Source organism: Aegilops tauschii, chromosome 6 (assembly GCF_002575655.3).
Source record: "Aegilops tauschii subsp. strangulata cultivar AL8/78 chromosome 6, Aet v6.0, whole genome shotgun sequence".
In the NCBI taxonomy this organism is placed as follows: Eukaryota; Viridiplantae; Streptophyta; class Magnoliopsida; order Poales; family Poaceae; genus Aegilops; species Aegilops tauschii.
This window is the reverse complement of record NC_053040.3, coordinates 354,774,439-354,801,770: the sequence shown is the minus strand read 5'-3', so window position 1 is coordinate 354,801,770 and position 27,332 is coordinate 354,774,439.

Here is a 27,332-nt window from a genome sequence, read left to right as displayed (position 1 = left end):
TACCAACAAAATTCACATCCATAGATTCATTATTATTCTCAATCAAAGTACACAAAGGCATATCATTAGGATCAGAATAAACACTCTTAGTAGCAAATAATTTCATAAGTTCATCCATCTTTCCACTCAAAACATTAATTTCTTCTATCGCATGCACTTTTTTATTAGTAGATCTTTCAGTGTGCCATTGAGAATAATTAACCATAATATTATCTAGGAGTTTAGTAGCTTCTCCTAAAGTGATTTCCATAAAAGTGCCTCCCGCGGCCGAATCTAAAAGATTTCTAGAAGCAAAATTCAATCCGGCATAAAAAATTTGTATAATCATCCACAAATTCAAACCATGAGTGGGGCAATTACGTATCATTAATTTCATCCTCTCCCAAGCTTGTGCAACATGTTCATGATCAAGTTGCTTAAAATTCATAATATCGTTTCTAAGAGAGATAATCTTAGCGGGAGGAAAATATTTAGAGATAAAAGCATCTTTCCACTTATTCCAAGAATCAATACTATTTTTAGGCAAAGACGAAAACCAAGCTTTAGCACGATCTCTAAGCGAAAAGGAAATAGCTTCAATTTAACAATATCATTGTCAACATCTTTCTTCTTTTGCATATCGCACAAATCAACGAAGCTATTTAGATGAGTAGCGGCATCTTCACTAGGAAGGCCGGCGAATTGATCTTTCATAACAAGATTCAACAAAGCAGCATTGATTTCACAAGATTCAGTATCGGTAAGAGGAGCAATTGGAGTGCTAAGGAAATCATTATTGTTGGTATTGGTAAAGTCACATAATTTGGTATTATCTTGAGCCATCGTGACAAAACAAGCAATCCAACACACAAGCAAACAAAAAGCAAGCGAAAAAGAGGCGAACGAAAAAGAGAGGGCGAATAAAACAGCAAGGGTGAAGTGGGGGAGAGGAAAACGAGAGGCAAATGGCAAATAATGTAATGCGGGAGATAAGGGTTTGTGATGGGTACTTGGTATGTTGACTTTTGCATTGACCTCCCCGACAACGGTGCCAGAAAGCCTTCTTGCTACCTCTTGAGCACTGCGTTGGTTTCCCTTGAAGAGGAAAGGGTGATGCAGCAAAGTAGCGTAAGTATTTCCCTCAGTTTTTGAAAACCAAGGTATCAATCCAGTAGGATGCTACGCGCGAGTCCCTCGCACCTACACAAAACAAATAAATCCTCGCAACCAACGCGATAAGGGGTTGTCAATCCCTACACAATCATTTACGAGAGTGAGATCTGATAGATATGATAAGATAATATTTTTGGTATTTTTATGATAAAGATGCAAAGTAAAATAAAAGCAACAGAAATAACTAAGTGTTGAAAGATTAATATGATGGAAAATAGACCCGGGGGCCATAGGTTTCACTAGTGGCTTCTCTCAAGAGCATAAGTATTTTACGGTGGGTGAACAAATTACTGTTGAGCAATTGACAGAACTGAGCATAGTTATGAGAATATCTAGGTATGATCGTGTATATAGGCATCACGTCCGAGACAAGTAGACTGACTCCTGCCTGCATCTACTACTATTACTCCACACATCGACCGCTATCCAGCATGCATCTAGAGTATTAAGTTCATAAGAACAGAGTAACGCCTTAAGCAAGATGACATGATGTAGAGGGATAAATTCATGCAATGTGATAAAAACCCCATATTGTTATCCTCGATGGCAACAATACAATACGTGCCTTGCTGCCCCTACTATCACTGGGAAAGGACACCGCAAAATTGAACCCAAAGCTAAGCACTTCTCCCATTGCAAGAAAGATCAATCTAGTAGGCCAAACCAAACTGATAATTCGAAGAGACTTGCAACGATAACCAATCATACATAAAAGAATTCAGAAGATTCAAATATTGTTCATAGATAAACTTGATCATAAACCCACAATTCATCGGTCTCAACAAACACACCGCAAAAGAAGATTACATCGAATAGATCTCCACAAGAGAGGGGGAGAACATTGTATTGAGATCCAAAAAGAGAGAAGAAGCCATCTAGCTAATAACTATGGAGCCGAAGGTCTGAGGTAAACTACTCACACATCATCAGAGAGGCTATGGTGTTGATGTAGAAGCCCTTCGTGATCGATGCCCCCTCCGGCGGAGCTCCGGAAAAGGCCCCAAGATGGGATCTCACGGGTACAGAAGGTTGCGGTGGTGGAATTAGGTTTTTGGCTCCGTATCTGGTAGTTTGGGGGTACGTAGGTATATATAGGAGGAAGAAGTACGTCGGTGGAGCAACATGGGGCCCACGAGGGTGGAGGGCACGCCCAGGGGGGTATGCGCGCCCCCCTACCTCGTGGCTTCCTGCTTTGTTTCTTGACGTAGGGTCCAAGTCCTCTGGATCATGTTCGTTCCGAAAATCACGTTCCCGAAGGTTTCATTCCGTTTGGACTCCGTTTGATATTCTTTTTCTGCGAAACTCTGAAATAGGCAAAAAACAACAATTCTGGGCTGGGCCTCCAGTTAATAGGTTAGTCCCAAAAATAATATAAAAGTGAATAATAAAGCCCAATAATGTCCAAAACAGAAGATAATATAGCATGGAGCAATCAAAAATTATAGATACGTTGGAGACGTATCAGAGGCCCACCGACGGGAGCCGTCTGAACAACGTGGGTGGCGAGGGCGGCCCGGCACTCAGCGTGGGCTCGACGCGCGTCCGACATGGAGGCGATGAAGTGATGGACGCGGATCGGCGGAAGGAAGTTCCGGCACACCCCTACCTCGCGCGCCAAATGTCAGATTTTGGGTTCTGGCAAAACCCTTGAGATTCGAACACTGGGGTGCGCACGAAGATTTCCTCCTACCAAACCACGCCCTCACCCTCATCGCGATCTCTAGGGCTGAACTCGACGAACTCACAACACAAGGGCACAAGATTTATACTGGTTCGGGCCACCGATGTGGTGTAATACCCTACTCTAGTGTGGTGGTGGTGGATTGCCTCTTGGGCTAGTGATGAACAGTACAAGGGAAGAACAACCCCCTGAGGAGAGGTGTTCTTGTGGTTTGTGAGCTGGTGAAGGTCTCGATCTGTTTTGGCTCCGTTCCCTCCTACTGTGGTGGCTAGTCCTATTTATAGAGGCCCTGGCCCTCTTCCCAAATATTGAGCAGGAAGGTATTCCACAACGGCCAGTTTGAAGGGAGACAACTAGTACAAGCTATCCTGATAAAAGTAGTCTTCACCTGCCAAAGGCTCTGGTGGTGACGCCATCTTGGGCTACACGGTGACCTCCATCCTGCTGGTCTTGGTCTCGTTGCACCGATATGGAAACCTTTGCCTGATGCCTCGGTACTCATCGCCTGCGCTTGCCTCCTTAGCACCAAAGAGGAAGCGAGGACACTATGCGCGCTGGCGCCCGCCTGGCCTTGATCGTCATGGCTTACGTCAAGGGAAACCTCGCGAGGTACCCCTTGCCTTGATCTCTCCACCCCTCGCGAGCCAGCCTGGTGAGGCCGACCCTAAGGAGGTCTTGCGTCGTCCGCCTCGCGAGGCTTGGCCCCTCGCGAGGGTCTTGAGTGCTTGCTGGTGAAGATGGGCCGTACGGGCCCGCTTATGGAGCCACGCCGTGGGCCGCAGGCAGGCAAGTCTGGGGACCCCCATTCCCAGAACGCCGACAACATCATTCTCCTAATGATGTGATCCCATTCATCAAATGACAACACATGTCTATGGTTAGGAAACTTAACCATCTTTGATTAACGAGCTAGTCTAGTAGAGGCATACTAGGGACACTGAGTTTTGTCTATGTATCCATACATGTATCAAGTTTCCGGTTAATACAATTCTAGCATGAATAATAAACATTTATCATGATATAAGGAAATATAAATAACAACTTTATTATTGCCTCTAGGGAATATTTCCTTCAAACATGCCCTGCAAAAACAAGTTAGACGTCCTCTACTTTGTTGTTGCATGTTTTACGTGGCTGCTACGGGCTTCTAGCAAGAACCGTTCTTACCTATGCATCAAAACCACAAGCTTATTCTCAAGTTTGCTGTTTTGACCTTCAACAAGGACTGGCCGCAGTCAAATTTGATTCAACTAAAGTTGGAGAAACAGACATCCACCAGCCACCTTTATGCAAAACTAGTTGCATGTCTGTCGGTGGAACCGGTCTCTTGAACATGGTCATGTAAGGTTGGTTCGGGCCGCTTCATCCAACAATACTGCCGAATCAAAATAAGACATTGGTGGTAAGCAGTATGACGATCACCGCCCACAACTCTTTGTGTTCTACTCGTGCATATCATCTACGCATAGACCTGGCTCAAATGCCACTGTTAGGAAACGTAGCATGCAATTTCAAAAATTTCCTACGCTCACGCAATATCTATCTAGGAGATGCATAGCAATGAGAGGGGGAGAGTGTGTCCACGTACCTTTGTAGACTGAAAGCGGAAGTGTTTGACAACATGGTTGATGTAGTCGAACATCTTCTCGTTCCGACCGATCAAGCAGCGAACGTACGGCACCTCCGAGTTCTGCACACATTCAGCTCGATGACATCCCTCGAACTCTTGATCCAGCAAAGTATCAAGGGAGAGTTCCGTCAGCATGATGGCATGGTGATGGTGATGGTGAAGTGATCCGCGCAGGGCTTCGCCTAAGCACTATGAAGATATGACCGGAGGCGTAAACTGTGGAAGGGGGCGCCGCACACGGCTAACAATTTTTGGTATATGTTCTAGCGGTGCCATGCCCTCATATATATATATAGGTGGGAGGGAGAGGGAGCAGCCAAGGGGGTACCCAAGTAGGAGGAATCCTACTTGGGGCCCTAGTCCTATCCCCCCCTTACCATAACTTCCGGAGGGGGAAGGAGGAGGGAAGGAAGGGGGAGGCCGAATCCCTCCCCTTCCTTTCTCTCTTCCTCTCTTTCCTTCCCCTCCAGGTGCGGCCTATATGGGTGGCGCAGAAGCCCATGCTAGGTGTTGTGTTTCCCCTCTTGGCCCATTAGGCCCATATAGTTGCCGGGGGGTTGCCCAAAACCCCTTATGGTGACCCGATATGTACCCGGTACCCGCGGAACACTTCCGGTGTCCGAATATCATCGTCCTATATATGAATCTTTACCTCTCGACTATTTCGAGACTCCTCGTCATGTCCGTTATCTCATCCTAGACTCCGAACAACATTCGGTCACCAAATCACATAACTCATATCATATAAAATCGTCATCGAACGTTAAGCGTGTGGACCCTACGGGTTCGAGAACTATGTAGACATGACCGAGACACCTCTCCGGTCAATAACCAATAATAGAACCTGGATGCTCATATTGGTTCCTACATATTCTACGAAGATCTTTATCAGTCGTACCATAATGACAACATACATTATTCCCTTTGTCATCGGTATGTTACGTGCCCGAGATTCGATCTTCGGTATCATCATACCTAGCTCAATCTCATTACCGGCAAGTCTTATTACTCATTCTGTAATACATCATCCCGCAACTAACTCATTGGTCACATTGCCTGCAAGGCTTATTATGATGTGCATTACCGAGAGGGCCCAGAGATACCTCTCCGATACTCGGAGTGACAAATCTTAATCTCGATCTATGCCAACCCAACAAACACCTTAGGAGATACCTGTAGAGCATCTTTATAATCACCCAGTTATGTTGTGACGTTTGATAGCACACAAGGTATTCCTCCGGTATCCGGGAGTTGCATAATCTCATAGTCAAAGGAACATGTATATGACATGAAGAAAGCTATAGCAATAAAACTGAATGATCAACATGCTAAGCTAACGGATGGGTCTTTGATGTCTACTACGCAACCTTCTTCTTGTAGACGTTGTTGGTGAAGGAAATATGCCCTAGAGGCAATAATAAAGTTATTATTTATTTCCTTATATCATGATAAATGTTTATTATTCATGCTAGAATTGTATTAACCGGAAACATAATACATGTGTGAATACATAGACAAACAGAGTGTCACTAGTATGCCTCTACTTGACTAGCTCGTTGATCAAAGATGGTTATGTTTCCTAGCCATAGACATGAGTTTTCATTTGATTAACGGGATCACATCATTAGGAGAATGATGTGATTGACTTTACCCATTCCGTTAGCTTAGCACTCGATCGTTTAGTATGTTGCTATTGCTTTCTTCATGACTTATACATGTTCCTATGACTATGAGATTATGCAACTCCCGTTTACCGGAGGAACACTTTGTGTGCTACCAAACTTCACAACGTAACTGGGTGATTATAAAGGTGCTCTACAGGTGTCTCCGAAGGTACTTGTTGTGTTGGCATATTTTGAGATTAGGATTTGTCACTCTGATTGTCGGAGAGGTATCTCTGGGCCCTCTCGGTAATGCACATCACTTAAGCCTTGCAAGCATTGCAACTAATGAGTTTGTTGCGGGATGATGTATTATAGAACGAGTAAAGAGACTTGCCGGTAACGAGATTGAACTAGGTATTGTGATACCGACGATCGAATCTCGGGCAAGTAACATACCGATGACAAAGGGAACAACGTATGTTGTTATGCGGTTTGACCGATAAAAGATCTTCGTAGAATATGTGGGAGCCAATATGAGCATCCAGGTTCCGCTATTGGTTATTGACCGGAGACATGTCTCGGTCATGTCTACATAGTTCTCGAACCCGTAGGGTCCGCACGCTTAAAGTTTCGATGACAGTTATATTATGAGTTTATATGTTTTGATGTACCGAAGGTTGTTCGGAGTCCCGGATGTGATCACGGACATGACGAGGAGTCTCGAAATGGTCGAGACATGAAGATTGATATATTGGAAGCCTATGTTTGGATATCGGAAGTGTTCCGGGTGAAATCGGAATTTTACCGGAGTACCGGGAGGTTACCGGAACCCCCCGGGGGCTTAATGGGCCATAGTGGGCCTTAGTGGAAGAGAGGAGAGGCGGCCAGGGCAGGGCCACGCGCCCCTCCCCCTAGTCCGAATAGGACAAGGAGAGGGGGGCGGCCCCCCTTTCCTTCCTCTCTCTCTCCTCTTTCCCCCTCCACTCCTAGTCCAACAAGGAAAAGGGAGGGAGTCCTACTCCCGGTGGGAGTAGGACTCCTCCTGGCACGCCCCTCCTGGCTGGCCGCACCTCTCCCCCTTGCTCCTTTATATACAGGGGCAGGGGGCACCCTAGAGACACAACAATTGATCGTTTGATCTTTTAGCCGTGTGCGGTGCCCCCCTCCACCATAGTCCACCTCGATAATACTATAGCGGTGCTTAGGCGAAGCCCTGCGTCGGTAGAACATCACCATCGTCACCACACCGTCGTGCTGACGAAACTCTCCCTCAACACTTGGCTGGATCGGAGTTCGAGGGACATCATCGGGCTGAACGTGTGCTGAACTCGGAGGTACCGTGCGTTCGGTACTTGATCGGTCGGATCGTGAAGACGTACGACTACATCAACCGCGTTGTGCTAATGCTTCCGCTTTCGGTCTACGAGGGTACGTAGACAATACTCTCCCCTCTCGTTGCTATGCATCACCATGATCTTGCGTGTGCGTAGGAATTTTTTTGAAATTACTACGTTCCCTAACAGTGGCATCCGAGCCTGGTTTTATGCGTTGATGTTATATGCACGAGTAGAACACAAGTGAGTTGTGGGCGATATAAGTCATACTGCTTACCAGCATGTCATACTTTGGTTCGGCGGTATTATTGGATGAAGCGCCCGGACCGACATTACGCGTATGCTTACGCGAGACTGGTTCTTCCGACGTGCTTTGCACAGAGGTGGCTGGCGGGTGTTAGTTTCTCCAACTTTAGTTGAACCGAGTGTGGCTACGCCCGGTCCTTGGGAAGGTTAAAACAGCACCAACTTGACAAACTATCGTTGTGGTTTTGATGCGTATGTAAGAACGGTTCTTGCTAAGCCCAGTAGCAGCCACGTAAAACTTGCGACAACAAAGTAGAGGACGTCTAACTTGTTTTTGCAGGGCATGTTGTGATGTGATATGGTCAAGACATGATGCTAATTTTTATTGTATGAGATGATCATGTTTTGTAACCGAGTTATCGGCAACTGGCAGGAGCCATATGGTTGTCACTTTATTATATGCAATGCAATCGCCCTGTAATGCTTTACTTTATCACTAAGCGGTAGCGATAGTCGTAGAAGCATAAGATTGGTGAGACGACAACGATGCTACGATGGAGATCAAGGTGTCGCGCCGGTGATGATGGTGATCATGACGGTGCTTCGGAGATGGAGATCACAAGCACAAGATGATGATGGCCATATCATATCACTTATATTGATTGCATGTGATGTTTATCTTTTATGCATCGTATCTTGCTTTGATTGACGGTAGCATTATAAGATGATCCCTCACTAAATTATCAAAGTATAAGTGTTCTCCCTGAGTATGCACCGTTGCGAAAGTTCTTCGTGCTGAGACACCACGTGATGATCGGGTGTGATAGGTTCTACGTTCAAATACAATGGGTGCAAAACAGTTGCACACGCGGAATACTCAGGTTAAGCTTGACGAGCCTGGCATATAACAGATATGGCCTCGAAACACGGAGACCGAAAGGTCGAGCGTGAATCATATAGTAGATATGATCAACATAGTGATGTTCACCGTTGAAACTACTCCATCTCACGTGATGATCGGACATGGTTTAGTTGATATGGATCATGTGATCACTTAGAGGATTAGAGGGATGTCTATCTAAGTGGGAGTTCTTAAGTAATATGATTAACTGAACTTAAATTTATCATGAACTTAGTACCTGATAGTATCTTGCTTGTCTATGTTGATTGTAGATAGATGGCCCGTGCTGTTGTTCCATTGAATTTTAATGCGTTCCTTGAGAAAGCAAAGTTCAAAGATGATGGTAGCAATTACACGGACTGGGTCCGTAACTTGAGGATTATCCTCATTGCTGCACAAAAGACTACGTCCTGGAAGCACCGCTAGGTGTACCGCCTGCGCCAGCAACTGCAGACATTGTGAATGCCTGGCAGTCACGTGTTGATGACTACTCGATAGTTCAGTGTGCCATGCTTTACGGCTTAGAACCGGGAAACGACGTTTTGAACGTCATGGAGCATATGAGATGCTCGAGGAGTTGAAGTTAATATTTCAAGCAAATGCCCGGATTGAGAGATATGAAGTCTCCAATAAGTTCTACAGCTGCAAGATGGAGGAGAATAGTTCTGTCAGTGAGCATATACTCAAGATGTCTGGGTACTGCAATCACTTGATTCAATTGGGAGTTAATCTTCCAGATGATAGCGTCATTGACAGAATTCTCCAATCACTGCCACCAAGCTACAAGAGCTTCATGATGAACTATAACATGCAAGGGATGGATAAGACGATTCCCGAGCTCTTCGCAATGCTAAAGGCTGCAGAGGTAGAAATCAAAAAGGAGCATCAAGTGTTGATGGTCAATAAGACCACCAGTTTCAAGAAAAGGGGCAAAGGGAAGAAGAAGGGGAACTTCAAGAAGAACATCAAGCAAGTTGCTGTTCAGGAGAAGAAACCCAAGTCTAGACCTAAGCCTGAGACTGAGTGCTTCTACTGCAAGCAGACTGGTCACTGGAAGCGGAACTGCCCCAAGTATTTGGCGGATAAGAAGGATGGCACGATGAACAAAGGTATATGTGATATACATGTTATTGATGTGTACCTTACTAATGCTCGCAGTAGCACCTGGGTATTTGATACTGGTTCTGTTGCTAATATTTGCAACTCGAAGCAGGGGCTATGGATTAAGCGAAGATTGGCTAAGGACAAGGTGACGATGCGCGTGGGAAATGGTTCCAAAGTCGATGTGATCGCGGTCGGCACGCTACCTCTACATCTACCTTCGGGATTAGTTTTAGACCTAAATAATTGTTATTTGGTGCCAGCGTTAAGCATGAACATTATATCTGGATCTTGTTTGATGCGAGACGGTTATTCATTTAAATCAGAGAATAATGGTTGTTCTATTTATATGAGTAATATCTTTTATGGTCATGCACCCTTGAAGAGTGGTATATTTTTGTTGAATCTCGATAGTGGTGATACACATATTCATAGTATTGAAGCCAAAAGATGCAGAGTTGATAATGATAGTGCAACTTATTTGTGGCACTGCCGTTTAGGTCATATCGGTGTAAAGCGCACGAAGAAACTCCATACTGATGGACTTTTGGAACCACTTGATTATGAATCACTTGGTACTTGCGAACCGTGCCTCATGGGCAAGATGACTAAAACGCCATTCTCTGGAACTATGGAGAGAGCAACAGATTTGTTGGAAATCATACATACAGATGTATGTGGTCCGATGAATGTTGAGGCTCATGGCGGATATCGTTATTTTCTCACCTTCACAGATGATTTAAGCAGATATGGGTATATCTACTTAATGAAACATAATTCTGAAACATTTGAAAAGTTCAAAGAATTTTAAAGTGAAGTTGAAAATCATCGTAACAAGAAAATAAAATTTCTACGATCTGATCGTGGCGGGGAATATTTGAGTTATGAGTTTGGTCTTCATTTGAAACAATGCAGAATAGTTTCGCAACTCACGCCACCCGGAACACCACAGCGTAATGGTGTGTCTGAACGTCGTAATCGTACTTTACTAGATATGGTGCGATCTATGATATCTCTTACTGATTTACCGATATCGTTTTGGGGTTATGCTTTAGAGATGGGCGCAATCACGTTAAATAGGGCACCATCAAAATCCGTTGAGACGACGCCTTATGAACTGTGGTTTGGCAAGAAACCAAAGTTATCGTTTCTTAAAGTTTGGGGCTGCGATGCTTATGTGAAAAAGCTTCAACCTGATAAGCTCGAACCCAAATCGGAGAAATGTGTCTTCATAGGATACCCAAAGGAGACTGTTGGGTACACCTTCTATCATAGATCCGAAGGCAAGACTTTTGTTGCAAAATTCGGAATCTTTCTGGAGAAGGAGTTTCTCTCGAAAGAAGTGAGTGGGAGGAAAGTGGAACTTGATGAGGTAACTGTACCTGCTCCCTTATTGGAAAGTAGTTCATCGCAGAAACCAGTTTCTGCGACGCCTATACCGATTAGTGAGGAAGTTAATGATGATGATCATGGAACTTCAGATCAAGTTATTACTGAACCTCGTACGTCAACCAGAGTAAGATCCGCACCAAAGTGGTACGGTAATCCTGTTCTGGAGGTTATGTTACTAGACCATGACGAACCTACGAACTATGAAGAAGCGTTGGTGAGCCCAGATACTGCAAAATGGCTTGAAGCCATGAAATCTGAGATGGGATCCTTGTATGAGAACAAAGTGTGGACTTTGGTTGACTTGCCCGATGATCGGCAAGCAATTGAGAATAAACGGATCTTATGAGAAGACTGACGCTGACGGTAATGTTACTGTCTATAAAGCTCAACTTGTTGCAAAAGGTTTTTGACAAGTTCAAGGGATTGACTATGATGAGACCTTCTCACCCGTAGCGATGCTTAAGTCTGTCCAAATCATGTTAGCAATTGCCGCATTTTATGATTATGAAATTTGGCAAATGGATGTCAAAACTGCATTCCTGAATGGATTTCTGGAAGAAGAGTTGTATATGATGCAACCGGAAGGTTTGGTCGATCCAGAGGGAGCTAGCAAAGTGTGCAAGCTCCAGCGATCCATTTATGGACTGGTGCAAGCCTCTCGGAGTTGGAATAAACGCTTTGATAGTGTGATCAAAGCATTTGGTTTTGTATAGACTTTTGGAGAAGCCTGTATTTACAAGAAAGTGAGTGGGAGCTCTGTAGCATTTCTGATATTATATGTGGATGACATATTGCTGATTGGAAATGATATAGAATTTCTGGACAGCATAAAGGGATACTTGAATAAGAGTTTTTCAATGAAAGACCTCGGTGAAGCTGTGTATATATGTGGACTTTCACAAAGCACATACCATGACAAAGTTTTGAAGAAGTTCAAAATGGATCAAGCAAAGAAAGGGTTCTTGCCTGTGTTACAAGGTGTGAAGTTGAGTAAGACTCAATGCCCGACCACTGCAGAAGATAGAGAGAAGATGAAAGATGTTCCCTATGCTTCAGCCATAGGCTCTATCATGTATGCAATGTTGTGTACTAGACCTGATGTGTGCCTTGCTATAAGTCTAGCAGGGAGGTACCAAAGTAATCCAGGAGTAGATCACTGGACATCGGTCAAGAACATCCTGAAATACCTGAAAAGGACTAAGGATATGTTTCTCGTTTATGGAGGTGACAAAGAGCTCATCGTAAATGGTTACGTTGACAAAAGCTTTGACACTGATCCGGACGATTCTAAATCGCAAACGGGATACGTGTTTACATTGAACGGTGGAGCTGTTAGTTGGTGCAGTTCTAAACAAAGCGTCATGGCGGGATCTACGTGTGAAGCGGAATACATAGCTGCTTCGGAAGCAACAAATGAAGGAGTCTGGATGAAGGAGTTCATATCCGATCTAGGTGTCATACCTAGTGCATCGGGTCCAATGAAAATCTTTTGTGACAATACTGGTGCAATTGCCTTAGCAAAGGAATCCATATTTCACAAGAGAACCAAGCACATCAAGAGACGCTTCAATTCCATCCGGGATTTAGTCCAGGTGGGAGACATAGAAATTTGCAAGATACATACGGATCTGAATGTTGCAGACCCGTTGACTAAGCCTCTTCCACGAGAAAAACATGATCAGCACCAAGGCTCCACGGGTGTTAGAATCATTACTGTGTAATCTAGATTATTGACTCTAGTGCAAGTGGGAGACTGAAGGAAATATGCCCTAGAGGCAATAATAAAGTTATTATTTATTTCCTTATATCATGATAAATGTTTATTATTCATGCTAGAATTGTATTAACCGGAAACATAATGCATGTGTGAATACATAGACAAACAGAGTGTCACTAGTATGCCTCTACTTGACTAGCTCGTTGATCAAAGATGGTTATGTTTCCTGGCCATAGACATGAGTTGTCATTTGATTAACGGGATCACATCATTAGGAGAATGATGTGATTGACTTGACCCATTCCGTTAGCTTAGCACTCGATCGTTTAGTATGTTGCTATTGCTTTCTTCATGACTTATACATGTTCCTATGACTATGAGATTATGCAACTCCCGTTTACCGGAGGAACACTTTGTGTGCTACCAAACGTCACAACGTAACTGGGTGATTATAAAGGTGCTCTACAGGTGTCTCCGAAGGTACTTGTTGGGTTGGCGTATTTCGAGATTAGGATTTGTCACTCCGATTGTCGGAGAGGTATCTTTGGGCCCTCTCGGTAATGCACATCACTTAAGCCTTGCAAGCATTGCAACTAATGAGTTTGTTGCGGGATGATGTATTACGAAACGAGTAAAGAGACTTACCGGTAACGAGATTGAACTAGGTATTGAGATACCGACGATCGAATCTCGGGCAAGTAACATACCGATGACAAAGGGAACAACGTATGTTGTTATGCGGTCTGACCGATAAAAGATCTTCGTAGAATATGTGGGAGCCAATATGAGCATCCAGGTTCCGCTATTGGTTATTGACCGGAGACGTGTCTCGGTCATGTCTACATAGTTCTCGAACCCGTAGGGTCCGCACGCTTAAAGTTTCAATGACAGTTATATTATGAGTTTGTATGTTTTGATGTACCGAAGGTTGTTCGGAGTCCCGGATGTGATCACGGACATGACGAGGAGTCTCAAAATGGTCGAGACATGAAGATTGATATATTGGAAGCCTATGTTCGGATATCGGAAGTGTTTCGGGTGAAATCAGAATTTTACCGGAGTACCGGGAGGTTACCGGAACCCCCCGGGGGCTTAGTGGGCCATAGTGGGCCTTAGTGGAAGAGAGGAGAGGCGGCCAGGGCAGGGCCGCGCGCCCCTCCCCCCTAGTCCGAATAGGACAAGGAGAGGGGGCGGCGCCCCCCCTTCCTTCCTCTCTCTCTCCTCTTTCCCCCTCCACTCCTAGTCCAACAAGGAAAAGGGAGGGACTCCTACTCCCGGTGGGAGTAGGACTCCTCCTGGCGCGCCTCTCCTAGCCGGCCGCACCTCTCCCCTTGCTCCTTTATATACGGGGGCAGGGGCACCCTAGAGACACAACAATTGATCGTTTGATATTTTAGCCGTGTGCGGTGCCCCTCTCCACCATAGTCCACCTCGATAATACTGTAGCGGTGCTTAGGCGAAGCCCTGCGTCGGTAGAACATCATCATCGTCACCACGCCGTCGTGCTGACGAAACTCACCCTCAACACTCGGCTGGATTGGAGTTCGAGGGACGTCATCGGGCTGAACGTGTGCTGAACTCGGAGGTACCATGCGTTCTGTACTTGATCGGTCGGATCGTGAAGACGTACGACTACATCAACCGCGTTGTGCTAACGCTTCCGCTTTCAGTCTACGAGGGTACATAGAAAACACTCTCCCCTCTCCTTGCTATGCATCACCATGATCTTGCGTGTGTGTAGGAATTTGTTTGAAATTACTATGTTCCCCAACAGTTGGGCCTCCAAGTGCAGAGGTTTGTAGGACAGTAGCAAATTTCCCTCAAGTGGATGACCTAAGGTTTATCAATCTGTGGGAGGCGTAGGATAAAGATGGTCTCTCTCAAGCAACCCTGCAACCAAATAACAAAGAGTCTCTTGTGTCCCCAACACACCCAATACAATGGTAAATTGTATAGGTGCACTAGTTCGGCGAAGAGATGGTGATACAAGTGCAATATGGATGGTAGATATGAGTATTTGTAAACTGAAAATATAAAAACAGCAAGGTAACTAATGATAAACGTGAGCACAAACGATATTGTAATGCGTTGAAACAAGGCCTAGGGTTCATACTTTCACTAGTGCAAGTTCTCTCAACAATAATAACATAACTGGATCATATAACTACCCCTCAACATGCAACAAAGAGTCACTCCAAAGTCACTAATAGCGGAGAACAAACGAAGAGATTATCGTAGGGTACGAAACCACCTCAAAGTTATCCTTTCTGATCGATCTATTCAAGAGTCCGTAGTAAAATAACACGAAGCTGTTCTTTCCGTTTGATCTATCATAGAGTTTGTACTAGAATAACACCTTAAGACACAAATCAACCAAAACCCTAATGTCACCTAGATACTCCAATGTCACCTCAAGTATCCGTGGGTATGATTATACGATATGCATCACACAATCTCAGATTCATCTATTCAACCAACACAAAGAACTTCAAAGAGTGCCCCAAAGTTTCTACCGGAGTGTCGAGACGAAAACGTGTGCCAACCCCTATGCATAAGTTCACGAGGTCACTGAACCCGCAAGTTGATCACCAAAACATACATCAAGTAGATCACGTGATATCCCATTGTCACCACAGATAAGCACATGCAAGACATACATCAAGTGTTCTCAAATCCTTAAAGACTCAATCCAATAAGATAACTTCAAAGGGAAAACTCAATCCATTACAAGAGAGTAGAGGGGGAGAAACATCATAAGATCCAACTATAATAGCAAAGCTCAGAATACATCAAGATCGTGCCACATCAAGAACACGAGAGAGAGAGAGAGATCAAACACATAGCTACTGGTACATACCCTCAGCCCCGAGGGTGAACTACTCCCTCCTCATCATGGAGAGCGTCGGGATGATGATAATGGCCACCGGTGATGGATCCACCCTCCGGCAGGGTGCCGGAATAGGGTCCCGATTGGTTTCTGGTGGCTACAGAGGCTTGCGGTGGCGGAACTCCCGATCTAGGTTATTTTCTGGAGCTTTCAGTATTAATAGGATTTTTTGGCGTAGGTCTCACGTCAGGGGGGTCTCCAGGTTGTCCACGAGGCAGGGGCCCATGCCCAGGGGATGGGCGCGCCCCCCACCCTCGTGGGCAGCCCGGGACTCTCCTGGCCCAACTCTTTTACTCTGGGGGCTTCTTTTGGTCTAGAAAAAAATCATCAAAAATTGGCATGTCAATTGGACTCCGTTTGGTTTTCCTTTTCTGCAAAACTTAAGAACAGGGAAAAAACAGAAACTGGCACTGGGCTCTAGGTTAATAGGTTAGTCCCAAAAATCATATAAAATAGCATATAAATTCATATGAAACATCCTAGAAGGATAATATAATAGCATGAATACTTCATAAATTATAGATACGTTGGAGACGTATCAGCATCCCCAAGCTTAATTCCTGCTCGTCCTCGAGTAGGTAAATGATAAAAGAAATAATTTATGAAGTGTGAATGCTAGCAAGTGCATAAGTTTGATCAATGATAGTTGCAATCACTTTTTCTAGCATCATTATATATCATAACAGTAGCTCATATCATAACAGTAGCTCATATCATAAAGCTTCTCATGATCAAGTAACAAACTATTCACATGTTAAAGTATAGATCATAAACTTCTTGAAAACTAACAAACCGTTCTCAGTCATCAAACAATTGCAATTCATCTTATTTTCAGGAAGGGTCTATGTAAGAGCTTTGATTTAGCAAATCCCTCATACTCAACTATCATATAGTCTTCCATGATTGCTACCACTCAAAGCATATTTTTAGAACAAATAGCATCCATCGAACACAGAGAAAGATAGGGGCTTAATGTTTCGCCTCCCAACTTATTTATCATATAGATAATTGTCAACAATAATAATTCATGATCAAATATATTTGAATGGCCATATATGCTTAGATCTTTCTCCACCACATGATGCTTGCCAACTAAAAAGTAGGTTGGAATGAGAAGGAATACTACTGACTCTTGCATAAAAGTAAAAGATAGGCCCTTCGCAAAGGGAAGCAGGGATTTGCAGAGGTGCCAGAGCTCGAAGCTAAAACAGAGATGAAAATAATTTTGAGAGGTATGCTTTCATTGTCTACATAACGACCAAGAGTTCCCAATATCGTCCATACTAGATACATTATAGGCGGTTACCAAACAGAAAGGTAAAGATTTTACTCCCCCTCCACCAACAATCACACTCCACGGCTTGTCCGAAACAATGGGTGTCGTCCAACTATCAACAATCCTGGGGGAGTTTGTTTAAATTATTTGCGAATTTGTTTTCGATCTTTTGATCATAGGACTGGGCATCCCAGTTACCAGCCATTTTCTCATGAATGATGAGCGGAGTCCACTCATCATGAGAATAACCCACCTAGCATGGAAGATATTGACAGCCCCTATTCGCTACATGAGCGATTCGGGCATACAAAACAGATTATTATTTGAAGGTTTAGAGTTTGGCACATGCAAATTTACTTGGAACGGCAGGTAAATACCGCATATAGGTAGATATGGTGGACACTCATGGAATAAACTTGGTTCAAGGAATTTGGATGCACAAGCAGTATTCCCGCTTAGTACAGATATTTTGGCTAGCAAATGATTCTAAATAGCAAGCACCACATGTTAGAGGATCCATAACAATATAACTTCTATACAAATATACCCCCAAGCATAACTCATTATGTTGTCTTCCTTGTCCAACTTCAACTAATTTGCTCAGGTTTGAAAATAATTAATGGGGATCACAATCATAGAAGATGTCCAAGATAGTATATTTGTATGTGAAATCTCTCTTCCTTCAATATTCTTTCATGAATTGTTCAAGTGACCAATACAATGTTTGCTAACCTTCAATAAATTAACCACCTCTACTTCTTATATGTGAAGGCATTACTCCCCATGGGAAAGGCATATGAAACATATATAATTTCAGATTTATGACATTCAAATCATTCAACTATTTACTCATAGGATATAAGTGAAGCACACGAGTAAATGACAAACTACTCCAAAAATATATAAGTGAAGATCAATGAGTAGTTAAATAATTATGTAGCTATGTGAAGACTCTCTCTCATTTAAGAATTTCAGATCTTGGGATATTATTCAAACAGCAAGCAAAACAAAATAAAACGACATTTCAAGGATAGCACTCATCATGTGAAGAAGAAAAAACTTAGGTTCAACCGATACTAACCGATAATTGTTGAAGAAGAAAGGTGGGATGCCTACCGGGGCATCCCCAAGCTTAGATGCTTGAGACTTCTTGAAATATTATATTGGGGTGCCTTGGGCATCCCCAAGCTTGAGCTTTTGTGTCTCCTTAAGTCCTCTCATATCACGGTTTCCTAAATCTCGAAAGCTTCATCCACACCAAACTCAACAAGAACTCGTGAGATAAGTTAGTATAAACCAATGCAAAAACCTTATCATACTCTACTGTAGCAAATCACTAAAATTATTATTCAACATTGCATACTAAATGCCTCTGCATATTTAGTAGTCCTATACTCAAATAGAATCATTAAACAAGCAAACATATGCAAACAATGCAAACATAACAGCAATCTGCCAAAACAGTACAGTCTGTAAAGAATGCAAGATTCATCATACTTCTATAACTCCAAAAATTATGAAAGAAAATTCCCACTGTAGTAAATTTATCAGACCTTATTATGCAAAATGTTTCAATATTTTATCACATTCTGACTTTTCTAGGGAATTTTTGCAACAGCGGAAAACTTTCTGTTTTGAAACAGCAACAAGTATACTTGCAAAATAAGCATGGTAAAGGCTATCCTTGACATTTTTATTGAAAATAGAGATGCAAAACATTATTCTAAATAACAGCAAGAAAAACAAAATAAAATAAATTGACGCTCCAAGCAAAACACATATCATGTGGTGAATAAAAATATAGCTTCAAGTAAAATTATCGATGAACAAAGACGAAAGAGGGGATGCCATCCGGGGCATCCCCAAGCTTAGGCTCTTGGTTGTCCTTAAATATTACCTTGGGGTGCCTTGGGCATCCCCAAGCTTAGGCTCTTTCCACTCCTTATTCCATAGTTCATCGAATCTTTACCCAAAACTTGAAAACTTCACAACACAAAACTTAACAGAAGATCTCGTGAGCTCCGTTAGCGAAAGAAAACAAAACACCACTTCAAGGTACTGTAATGAACTCATTCTTTATTTTTATTGGTGTTAAATCTAATGTATTCCAACTTCTCTATGGTTTATAAACTATTTTACTAGCCATAGATTCATCAAAATAAGCAAACAACACACGAAAAACAGAATCTGTCAAAAACAGAACAGTCTGTAGTAATCTGTAACTAACGCAAACTTCTGGAACTCAAAAAATTCTACCAAAATAGGAAGACCTAGATAATTTGATTATTGATCTTCTGCAATTGGAATCAGTATTTTATCACGTTCTGGTGATTTTAACCAATTGATTTCGTGAGCAGAAAGTTTCTGTCTTTTTCAGCAAGATCAAATAATTATCATCCAAGAAGATCCTATAGGTCTTACTTGGCACAAACACTAATTAAAACATAAAACCACATCTAACCAGAGGCTAGATGATTTATTTATTACTAAACAGGAACAAAAAGCAAGGAACAAAAGTAAAATTGGGCTGCCTCCCAACAAGCACTAACGTTTAACGCCCCTAGCTAGGCATGATAATTTCAATGATGCTCACATAAAAGATAAGAATTGAAACATAACGGGAGCATCATGAAGCATATGACTAGCACATTTAAGCCTAACCCACTTCCTATGCATAGGGATTTTGTGAGCAAACAACTTATGGAAACAATAATCAACTAGCATAGGAAGGCAAAACAAGCGAATCTTCAAGATTTTCAACACATAGAGAGGAAACTTGATATTATTGCAATTCCTACAAGCATATATTCCTTCCTCATAATAATTTTCAGTAGCATCATTATAACACCCCCAGTGTCATGCTACAGCAATCCCCTGTTAATGGTGCCATGTCATCATTTTTCACTGTTGCTAAATCCCCCTTTTGATTCAATCCGGTCCTAATTCAAATTTCAAATTCTAAGTGAACTCCAAAAGTTCGCAAAACATGGAAATTTAAAATGTTGATCATGTGACAAATATTCATTTGTTAATATTGGTGGTGAACCAAAATTCTTGAAAATTGGTTGAATGCCCTAAACTAAAATAAAACAAAGTGCTAAAAAGAAAAATAGAAAATGCCTCCCTTTCCCTCGTGGGTCTCGGCCCACACCCAGCCAGCCCACCCCGCGACTCCCTCGCCTAGATGGCTCTAGGCCCAACCACCCACCACTACTAACTCCCTGGCACCTAACCCTAGCCCGATCCACCACCACACTCCCACTTCCCCCACGATCTCCTCGCTCCTCCCCCTCCCCCCTCGATCCAGATCGGGCGCCCCTGGCGCCAATCGACACCAACTCCGCCGCCGCTCGGACCCTCCCTCGCTGGACCGCCTCGCCCCACCGACATCGCCCTCGACCTCTTCGTCCCCGACGGTGCCACCTCGTCCCGACGTCGCCCCGCTGCCTCGTCCTCATCACTGCGCCGTCCTCGACCTCCTCCTCAACCGTGGCTCCTCCGAGCCTCGCCGGCGTTCCCCTGCAACGGGGGTGAGCCGCCGTCCGTCCTCCTCTTCCCCCTCTGCCCCGATGCGTCTACCACACCCCGCGCCTCACCCCGCCGTGGCCACGCGCCGGTCGCGCCCGTGTAGCACCGGCCACGTTCGACGCGCGCGCCCGCGAACCGCGGCCCTTCTTGGCGCCCTCACTGCGCCCGCGCCCAGCCTCTGTCCCGCAATCGCGTGCCTGCCGGAGCTCTGCCGCTCGGGCCGCCCCTGCAACTGCCTCCCTCCGCGCTCTCCAACGTCGCCGCCACTGCACGCCGTCGCCCCCGTCGATTCCGGCAGCCCTCGCACGAGCCGCGGTCAACAGTCGACGCGCGACGTCGAGCACGTGCCGTGGGAACCGTCCCGGGCCAAATAGTGGCCGGAGTTCACTAAACGGCCGCCGCCGGCGCGTTCTGCCATCACCGCCGTTAGCCACTGACGTGGCCTCATTAGCGATGAGCTAACCACCCCCTGACTCCCTGACACCGGGCCCCACCTCGCTAATTAATATTTATTTGGTTAAATAAACTCTGTAAAAAATGACTCACTGACAGCCTGGCCCCACATCACTAATTAATATATTTTTAGAGTAACTAAACACTGTTAGTTGCCTCTGGCAATGACATGAGGGTCCCAGGGCCCCCTTTGACCAGTCAACCATGGACCAATCAACTCCTGACTGGGCAGATGATTGACCCCACCTGTCAGCCACTCTGGGTGCATGCACCGGGTGCACCTAGCAGTTTCTGTTTATTAATATTCTTGAATTAAATTAAATTCAGGAGATTAAAAAATCATTTAATCTTTGTAATTTCATATAAAATAATCTATAACTCAGATGAAAATATTTTATACATGAAAGTTGCTCAGAACAACAAGAGGAATCCGAGTACGCGGTCCGTTTACCAGTCAGATGCCTCTAACTGTCTGAACATGGAACATTCCCCCTCCGGTCATCTGTCTGACACAGGTCCGGAACCGGGAAAACATTCCCAGTTGAATTCCCCCTTCACCTATATCATGTAGCCTTACGTTAGGTCACACCCGGCATCGCATATTGCCATGTTATGCTTTGTGATGCTTTGTCTGCTTTATATTTATTATTTCTTCCCCCTCTTCTCTCCGGTAGACCCCGAGACCGATGCCGCCCCTGTGATCGACTACGTCGACGATGACACTTCTTCCTTTTCAGCAGAGCTTCCAGGCAAGCCCCCCCTTTGATCATCCCGATATCGCCCATTCCATTCTCTCATGCTTGCATTAGATTTTGCTACTGTAATTGATTGCTCCTATTCTGATGCATAGCCTGCTTTTGTAACCTGCTTATTGTTACCTACCTGCTTATCCTAAACTTCTTAGTATAGGTTGGTTAGTGATCCATCAGTGACCCCCACCTTGTCCTTGTTGCCCCTGCTTCATCATCGAAGACCCGATCAACGGGATCGAAGACCAGGCCCCGGCACCGCACATCATTTTCCCCTTAGTTGCTCGACACTATTGGGTTACTATCGAGTGCCGAGGGTGAGACCTCTACAGCACTTCTGATGTTAACCCTGTAGTGTAGCTATTCGGTCATGGTCATCGAGGGTTATTCCGCCTTAACCACTTCCGATACGACTCTGTCGTGCAACCCCTCAAGTGTGAACCTCGGGGGTGATTCCTCTTACGTTCACCTTGATGATTACATCGAGTGGAATTCACCAGGGGTGATTCCTCGGGTTTTCCCCTTGATGTTTGGACACACAGTTACTATGGTTACTATGACTTTACACTGAACCATGTTACTAAAGACGGGTCGACCCTGAGGGGTACCCGCGCGAGCATAATTGCGAGTGATGTGGAGACGGGTTGACCTGGAGGGTGCCTGCGAGATAATTACGAGGCGTGGCCGGGCATTCTTAGCCCTTGCCGCAAATCCTCGAGACGGGGCGACGGGGTCACATCTTTCGTGAGTCTCTGCTTGTTACCGCGCGTTCCTAATCCACTACGATTTGGATATTTGATCCAAGGGGCCTCTGGCCTGATAGCACTAACCATCACGTGGGCATAGTATGGGCGTTCTGCGTCGTATGCATCAGCCGAAGCTTAATAGACGTCAGCGACTGAGCGGCGCGTGCCGGGTTGGACTGGTAAGCTCCTGTCTTTTTAAGGAGGTAGCTAGGTCTGCTCACCGGCCGCCCACACAACGTGCGGGAGTTCCTGGGGCGATGGCCCATGACCCCTGGGGGCATAGGTTTAGTCCGGCGTGCTGGCCTCTCTATTAAGCCTAGGTCGGGTTGCGGCGTATTGTTTGGCCGAGGCCGGGCATGACCCAGGAAAGTGTGTCCGGCCGGAGTTAATCGAGCGTGGTGGGTAAGTTGGTGCACCCCTGCAGGGAAGAAAACATCTATCGATAGCTTGTCCTACGGTAACGGACACTAGGAGTTGTATCCCGATCGATACAACTAGAACTGGATACTTGTGATGAGTAATGGATTATGATGTTAACTGGATAGTATGGCTCTGGGATTGCTTTCTCGCAGGGAGTCGAGAAAGGATCTCTGGCCAAGGTTGATAACACTTCTACTAATTTACTTTATGCTACTCTACTGCCTCCTGTTGCTGCAAGATGGTGGTTTCCAGAAGATGCTAGTCTTCGATAGGCTAGGCTTTCCCCTTCTCTTCTGGCATTCTGTAGTCCAGTCCACAGATACAACCCTTTTCATTGATACCGATGCATTTGTAGTGTAGATCCTTGCTTGCGAGTACTTTGGATGAGTACTCACGGTTGCTTTGCTCCCCCTTTTCCCCCTTTCTTCTTCTTTCTGGTTGATGCAACCAGATGTCAGAGCCCAGGAGCCAGATGCCACCGCCGATGCTTACTACTACGTGGAGGTCGCCGACGACCAGGAGTAGTTAGGAGGCTCCCAGGCAAGAGGCCTTGCCTTTTCGATCGTTGTTTTTTTTGTGCTAGCCTTCTTAAGGCAAACTTGTCTAACTCATGTCTGTACTCAGATATTGTTGCTTCCGCTGACTCTTGTGTATTCGAGCTTATGTATTCGAGCCCTCGAGGCCCCTGGCTTGTAATATAAAGCTTGTATTAATTTAATTTGTGTCTAGAGTTGTGTTGTGATATCTTCCCGTGAGTCCTTGATCTTGATCGTACACATTTGCGTGTATGATTAGTGTGTGGTCAAATCGGGGGCGTCACAATCATGAATGAATTCAACAATATAACCATCACATAAAGCATTCCTTTCATGATCCACAAGCATAGAAATTTTATTACTCTCCATATAAGCAAATTTCTTCTCATGAATAAAAGTGGGGGCAAACTCAACAAAATAACTATCATGTGATTGAAAATTAAGATCGAGATGACAAGTTTCATGGTTATCATTATTCTTTATAGCATACATGTCATCACAATAATCATCACAGATAAGAGGCATGCTTTCATCATAGTAAATTTGCTCATCAAAGCTTGGGGGACAAAAAATATCATCTTCATCAAACATAGCTTCCCCAAGCTTGTGGCTTTGCATATCATTAGCATCATGGGTATTCAAAGAATTCATACTAACAACATTGCAATCATGCTCATCATTCACATATTTTATGTGAAGCATTCTATGTAATTCTTCTTCTAGTACTTGAGCACAATTTTCCTTCCCATCATTTTCACGAAAGATATTAAAAAGATGAAGCATATGAGGCACCCTTAATTCCATTTTTTGTAGTTTTCTTTTATAGACTAAACTAGTGATAAAACAAGAAACAAAAAGATTCGATTGCAAGATCTAAAGATATACCTTCAAGCACTCACCTCCCCGGCAACGGCGCCAGAAAAGAGCTTGATGTCTACTATGCAACCTTCTTCTTGTAGACGTTGTTGGGCCTCCAAGTGCAGAGGTTTGTAGGATAATAGCAAATTTCCCTCAAGTGGATGACCTAAGTTTTATCAATCCGTGGGAGGCGTAGGATAAAGATGGTCTCTCTCGAGCAACCCTGCAACCAAATAACAAAGAGTCTCTTGTGTCCCCAACACACCCAATACAATGGTAAATTGTATAGGTGCACTAGTTCGGCAAAGAGATGGTGATACAAGTGCAATATGGATGGTAGATATGAGTATTTGTAATCTGAAAATATAAAAACAGCAAGGTAACTAATGATAAACGTGAGCACAAACGATATTGTAATGCGTTGAAACAAGGCCTAGGGTTCATACTTTCACTAGTGCAAGTTCTCTCAACAATAATAACATAATTGGATCATATAACTACCCCTCAACATGCAACAAAGAGTCACTCCAAAGTCACTAATAGCGGAACAAACGAAGAGATTATTGCAGGGTACGAAACCACCTCAAAGTTATCCTTTCTGATCGATCTATTCAAGAGTCCGTAGTAAAATAACATGAAGTTGTTCTTTCCGTTCGATCTATCATAGAGTTCGTACTAGAATAACACCTTAAGACACAAATCAACCAAAACCCTAATGTCACCTGATACGTCTCCAACGTATCTATAATTTTTTATTGTTCCATGCTATATTATATTCTGTTTTGGACATTAATGGGATTTATTATACACTTTTATATTATTTTTGGGACTAACCTATTAACCGGAGGCCCAGCCCAGAATTGCTGTTTTTTGCCTATTTCAGAGTTTCACAGAAAAAGAATATCAAACGGAGTCCAAACGGAATGAAACCTTCGGGAACGTGATTTTTGGAACGAACATGATCCAGAGGACTTGGACCCTACGTCAAGACATCAACCAGGAAGGCACGAGGTAGGGGGGCGTGGCCTCCACCCTCGTGGGCCCCATGTTGCTCCACCAATGTACTTCTTCCTCCAATATATACCTACGTACCCCCAAACTACCAGATACGGAGCCAAAAACCTAATTCCACCACGGCAACCTTCTGTACCCGTGAGATCCCATCTTGGGGCCTTTTCCGGAGCTCCGCCGGAGGGGGCATCGATCACGGAGGGCTTCTACATCAACACCATAGCCTCTCCGATGATGTGTGAGTAGTTTACCTCAGACCTTCGGGTCCATAGTTATTAGCTAGATGGCTTCTTCTCCCTCTTTGGATCTCAATACAAATTTCTCCACGATTCTCGTGGAGATCTATTCGATGTAATCTTCTTTTGCGGTGTGTTTGTTGAGACCGATGAATTGTGGGTTTATGATCAAGTTTATCTATGAACAATATTTGAATCTTCTCTGAATTCTTTTATGTATGACTGGTTATCTTTGCAAGTCTCTTCGAATTATCAGTTTGGGTTGGCCTACTAGATTGAACTTTCTTGCAATGGGAGAAGTGCTTAGCTTTGGGTTCAATCTTGCGGTGTCCTTTCCCAGTGACAGTTGGGGCAGCAAGGCACGTATTGTATTGTTGCCATCGAGGATAACAAGATGGGGTTTATATCACATTGCATGAGTTTATCCCTCTACATCATGTCATTTTACTTAAAGCGTTACTCTGTTCTTATGAACTTAATACTCTAGATGCATGCTGGATAGCGGTCGATGTGTGGAGTAATAGTAGTAGATGCACGCAGGAGTCGGTCTACTTCTCACGGACGTGATGCCTATATACATGATCATACCTAGATATTCTCATAACTATGCTCAATTATGTCAATTGCTCAACAGTAATTTGTTCACCCACCGTAATACTTATGCTCTCGAGAGAAGCCACTAGTGAAACCTATGGCCCCGGGGTCTATTTTCCATCATATTTAATCTCCTATTTCTGGCGCCGTTTTTATTTTGCTTTCTTTACTTTGCATCTTTATCATAAAAATACCAAAAATATTATCTTATCATATCTATTAGATCTCACTCTCGTAAGTGACCGTGAAGGGATTGACAACCCCTTTATTGCGTTGGTTGCGAGGATTTATTTGTTTGTGTAGGTGTGAGGGACTCGTGCATGGCCTCCTACTGGATTGATACCTTGGTTCTCAAAAACTGAGGGAAATACTTACACTGCTTTACTGCATCACCCTTTCCTCTTCAAGGGAAAACCAACGCAGTGCACAAGAGGTAGCAAGAAGGATTTCTGGCGCCGTTGCCGGGGAGGCTTACGCAAGGTCAAGTCAAGATTTGGACTCCCGACAACGAGCCATTTCTGGTGCCGTTGCCGGGGAGTCTACGCAAAAGTCAACATACCAAGTACCCATCACAAACTCTTATCTCCCGCATTACATTATTTGCCATTTGCCTCTCGTTTTCCTCTCCCCCACTTCACCCTTGCCGTTTTATTCGCCTTCTTTTTTGTTTGCCTTTTTCTCGCCAGACCTATTGTTTGCTTGTGTTACCATGTGCCTTCTATTTGCTTGCATCTTTGCTTGCTAAAAATCTATTGATATGGATCCACTTAAAGTGTTTTACTTGGATCATCTTCGATCCTTATGCGCTCGTGCTGAAACCCCAACTAGCCTAGTTGATGGGAAATCTTTAGATGAACATGCTCATTTTGTGCGTCACCGTTTGTCTGAAAAAGGGAGACTCTTATGGAATCAAATAAACAGATTGCTGTGTTATGCTTGGAATCTTTGTGAAATTTGTGATTTTACTTGTTGCTCTAAGAACCCTAAAAAACACCTTCCCTGCCTTTGTGAGTTTAATGAAAATGAAATCTTATCTTCTTATGCAAAGGGTGTTTATAGTTACTATGATATCGAAGAAATTGAAGAATTTGTTGCTTTTAAGGTTGCTTATGAAGTTGCTTCTTTGATTGAAAAGTATGATATTACTCTCTACGAATCTGAAAATTTTGACATACTTAAATATTGCTATGAAAACTATGCTCATAATGTCTATGTCAAAGAATTTATTGAGAGAATGACTGTTGCTTTGGAAGAAAATAATGATACACATGAATCTATAG